Genomic DNA, 5,273 nt, shown 5'->3' on the forward strand with positions numbered 1-5,273 from the left:
ATTTCTGCCCACAGCCCCCTCCCCAGAAGAAGTGACTCCTTTCCTGCTCATACCCGTCCCTCCTCAGAAGCAGGCATGTGAAAGCAGGGTGCTGGCACCCAGGTTTTTTGAGTTCTACTTGTAACTCGCAGTGATTTAAAGCGGAGCTGGCCCAGAGACGTTGTGGGGCCTCTGTGAAGAGGCGGGGGTCAGAGCCTCCCCCACTCGGGGTGTTTACTTGCCAGCTGACCCAGCACAGACTTGCCGTTAAGACAATAAAACAGAGAGAGGACCTGGGCTGCAAGGCTCTGAAGAGCTAGCTCTTAAGCAGAGGAGCTGAGAGGCATTTCGCGTGCACCTGAGCACTGAGGCCGTCCTGGCAAAAGCTCGGCTCCGTAAGCGCCCGGCTGGCTGACCTTTGCAGCTGGGCAGCTGGCCTGGTGCCCACATGCCCGTGCCTCTCCCCCCGTTGCCCCCGGAAAGCAATTTCCTGCATGGAAGCCCTCGGCCCACCACCAAGGTACTATTTTTAGCCACTCTCCGCAGTGGCCAGGCTCTGAGGCTATGGGAAGAGACTTCAAGTGTGGGGCTCGAGAATATTCTTGAACCGTGGGTCCCTGCTCAGGGTGGGCCGGCTCCCACAGCTAATTTAGAACGTGCATGGCTTCCGTCCTGACCTTTTCCCAAGAGCACAAAGCTGACCAGTCCGCTTTAATGAATTTAAGTCGGTGTTCCCTGAGTTCTGTATTTTAAAGGTTCGGTCCACAAGCCAGTGGTTCCAACCAGGGCACTTTTGCCCCCAGGGACACTGGGCAATGACTGAAGACATTTTGGGGTGTTGCAACTGGAGGGAGAGTGCTCCTGGCATGGCGTGTGGAGGCCAGAGATGCTGTTAACGCCCCACAGGGCACAGGGCGGTCCCTACCACGGAGAATGAGCCAATTCAGAATGTCCGCGCCGAGGTTGAGAAACCTGTCATAGACAACCCCCAACTCCCCCCCCCCACCAGACCCACCCTGAAATACTGTTCAGATGCCAAGAAGCTCATGGCCTCTGTGTTAAAAACGCCCGCCCCGAGTACCTGGCTGGCCAGCCACTTACTGGGCTGACGCTATCTCTATATCCAAGCTCTCTTAAGCCGCTGCTTGCAGGGCGCTAAAAATAGAATAGAGATAACGAAACAGCAGTGGCTCTGGCCCTTGATCGAAGCGAAGCTGGAGTGGACAGAGCCCAACAAAATGAACCGATAGGGCCAAACACTGCGTTTAGCAGGAAGCCGAGGGAACCTTCGGTGTTAGCAGAGCCCAGAGCCAGGCCCAGGACCACGATGGGGCACGTGGCCCGGAAGAGGGTCCATCTGACACAGAATCTGGGGGAAAGTCCCACAGAGTAACCGCTTCCTCGCCCTGCCTTCCGGAAACTTGTTATTGCCCTGGGGTTATTATGTGCTCCCTGTCGGGGGCAGAATTCTAAAGATGTCCCCCAAGATTGCGGACCCCTGTTCACACAGACAAACTCTAACCTGGCACTGCTTCGTGGTTTGACAACCTGTAAGCCACGTGCTAAGTTTCTGGTCCCTGGTATACCCAACATAAGGTAGATGGGTAAGAATAGTTTGCCTCCTCTAAAAGCTCCCGTTGGGATAAACACGCCGTCACTGGTCCACACACACAAGCAAGTCCCGCAGGACCAGTGAAGACTGGTCTACAGCATCGCCCCCACGGCCGTCCCTCGCGTGCTTGCTGTGATCTCCCCACCACACCACACCCGCGTGGGTTCGGAGGCCGTGGCCTTCCTGGGGCTGTGTGCTTTCAGGCTTCTTGCTTTCTAGGTGGTTCCAGGGTTTGCTTTGGGGTTGGCAATCACAGGCTTTCTCAGATCAGGCTGTAGTTTCTTAGGCAAAACATTTTCTCTCCAAAACAAAGACTTCTGATCTATTATGTCCAGTCAGTGATCTGTCCAGACATGGTTTATAACCCTGGAGAGCCTGGCCTTCCCTTGTTGGCCTCCATGCTCGGCCAATACCCCCTGTCTCTGAGCATGATGGCGCCCGTCCACCTGGAGCCGTTTGGCTTGGGTGGGAGGGCAACACCCTTAAAATGATTTTTGCCATAAGATTCACAAATTAGTAGGACAAGGCACTAGTTTGATTTTCTGCTAAGTGCGCTGCTTTGCACAAAACCATTCCCAGAGCCGAAGTCATTTGAGAGACACAGCAGCTGCTGTCTTCAACCCTGCAAGGCTCCAAATTACCAAGCTCTCAGCTGCCTTAGATTGCAGACTGCAGGGAGAGTGTCATGCCCACTCCGGCACTGGCCAGCAGTAGCCTGGATTCATCTCCCTTGGAGGACTGCTAACGCCAACGAGAGGCAGTAGTGCGTTTCCGCATTATGAATTTTTCTACCTCAAGCATTGTTCAGAAGGGGCTGCTTTTCAAAACCCAGCAGGAGAGCCTTGTTATCAAATGCTTTGTTTCTGCATGATAAGGGTCCCCAGCCCCCTCGCCCACCATATCTGAGTCCTGACCATATCCATCGAGCCAGTGCCCATGTTGAGGCCTCTTCAGTGAAGATTAGATTTGTCCACAAATGACAGGAAATCCAAAATAGCAGTGGCTTAAACAAGACCTATTTAATTCTCCCTCATTTTGAGTCCAGACTAAGGTGGTCCAGGGATGGTCCAGCGGGGCTGCATGGTGCCAGAGACCTACGCCCCCCTATCCTGTTGACACAGCATGCGTCAGTTCTAATGGCACCGTCCAGGATGGCTGCCCCAGCGCCAGCCATCATCGCCTCATTCCAGCCAGCAGAGGGAGAAGCGAGGGAAGAGACGGATCCTTCTCCACTCTTCAAGGACACTTCCTAGAACTTGCCTTCCATTGGCCAGAACTTAATCACGTGGCCCTGGCTGCCAGGGGGGATGGGGAATGTCACTCCCATTCTGGATGGCTGAAAATTCAGGGCTCTTTAATGGAGGAAGGAGAGGTAGCAGATACTGAGGCAATCTGCTGTCAGTGTGGCCTCATATGATGTTAGTTTCGGCGCCAGAGTCTTTATCTAGGAAAGGCAAAAGGAACCCATCTTTCCTGTTCTTATCGCCCCAGAGTTTTTTATCCCCTGCTTCGTCTTTATGGTGGATTCGCTTGGCCTCTGCCCCCACACGTTTCAGAGGAGACTCTGACCAGACAAGGTCTGCGGTCTTCTGCCCAGGCATCATCTTTGAGGGGCCTGGTGCTTCACAGGGACAGAAAGCGAGGTTTCCCGGGCTAGTGTTTCACTTGGGAAAGTGTTAGCAACCGTGTTCATCGCGTCTGGGTTCAGTAAATCATAAAAGCAAGCAAGGCAAACACCTCCGATGAAAAGCTCCATAAAACCAACGAGATTGTTAATGCAAATGGAAAACCAAAATTGATGAAACACAAAATAAACATTTAACTGATGAAGCTGCAGCTATCTTTGGACTGCTATGTAATCGGGAGGCTAATATTCTTAATAAAACCACATTTTCCATGAAAATATTTACTATTTCAATTTTTATTGCCGTTTTCATCGCCATAGTAAGACTTGGTTTAGTTCACAAGTAAATTCCACTGGAGGCTAACATTTGCACCAAAACCTCCTAATGCTGACGTTTCTAATGGAAGCCTTTCTAAGCATGTGGATAGACTTGAGAATGAACTTTTGGGGAGAGCCAGCCACATCCATGAGTGTTCCCTACAGATACCAGTTGTGGAAGGTGGTAATATATAATATGGAGTATAGACCCATCTAAAGGGAAAGGCAGAAGTTTTATATGCCAGGTGTGCTCCATGAACATGCTGACGGCCATTTTATCCCCAAGGCCCGAGACCCATGAAAATGGTCAGGATCTGAAATATGTACTATATAAATCGGCTTCAGAGTACACAAAAGAAAGAGCAAAAATTAAAATTAATAAATGTCTAATTAAGTATCTATGAAACATAACATTTTGTTCTCATTAACTGTTAAATTTGGCATTCATGACTTTTTCATGAGTATTTTGCTTCTTTTGAAAACAATTAGTTGGAGAGAGTCTCATAATGTAAGAATTCACAAATACATACGCACACATGCCCAGATTCCACAAATGGTAGTGAATGAAACAAGCTACCCACAAGCAAAGCAAACGTACTTAAAACCTGTCCAAATTGGTATGGCCATATATCTGTTTTTAGCACAGGCTGTGGATATATCCTGATATGGTTGATACAATGTGGAGTTTCCAGAAAGAATCCCTTAAACAGGGGCTCGGCACACTTTTTTTTCTGTAAGGAGCCAGGCAGTAAATATGTTTGGCTTTGTGGTGACATATGGTTTCTGTCATGACTACTCAGCTCTGTTGTGGCAGCATAGACCAGACATAGATGGCCCATAAAAAAAAATGTATGAACATGGTTATGTGCCAATAAAACTTTATTTACAAAAACAGGTTGTGGGCCAGATCTGCCCCCATGGCGGTAGTTTTCTGTCCCTTGCCTCAGATCCAAGGAGGTCTAAAGACTACCAACTGACTCCTGCCAAACAATCAAACCCAAAAAGAATACTTTTTAAAACAATGACTTTTATCCTGAATTATGCAGAAAATGTCAGAGGCTCTGCACTGAATCGTTCCAGCGTTAGAGCAGCTGCTGTACACATTCACATGTCAGATGGACATTCCAACACTTTGGAGATGGGTTTTCTTCTTTTTCAGTTGCCCAAAGCACTGGATGAAGAGTGAAGTAACTGTACACAAACACTGAGGTCTCTTTACAGTAAATATTTCCACAGCTTCCTCATAAAGACAGGGAAGGTTTTCACCCTGAGTCAGCTAAAATGTCATTTAATATAATACTTCACTGATTTATCCTAGGGTGCCAGAGGGCACTCACAAAAGATTATGCTCATTAATCATATAAAGTTTTTAGAATTTGATCGTGGACTTTTAGATCTCCAATATACACATTATAGTGTCCTGATAGCATTTAAAATTTTGCTTAGCTAGGCTCTTATCTGTTACCCAGACCAGAACACTGACTGTTTTTAGGGCACATGCCCTACTATTTAAAATTTTTAAAGATTTTACACTAGTAGTAAGTGGACAAGTAAAAAATCAATTAAAGATGGTTGCTTTGTTTAAAGATAAAATCTAATTGGAATTTATTCATTAAAGGTTACTAAATTCTTTTACTTACATAATACATGAAGTTAAATTATGTCTTAATTTTTTTGAAGTATATACTTTATAAAGTTTTAATCATAATCATTTCTCTCATGATAATGTATTTTATTTAT

The sequence above is a fragment of the Hipposideros armiger genome, unplaced genomic scaffold (genome assembly GCF_001890085.2).
Source record: "Hipposideros armiger isolate ML-2016 unplaced genomic scaffold, ASM189008v1 scaffold_32, whole genome shotgun sequence".
In the NCBI taxonomy this organism is placed as follows: Eukaryota; Metazoa; Chordata; class Mammalia; order Chiroptera; family Hipposideridae; genus Hipposideros; species Hipposideros armiger.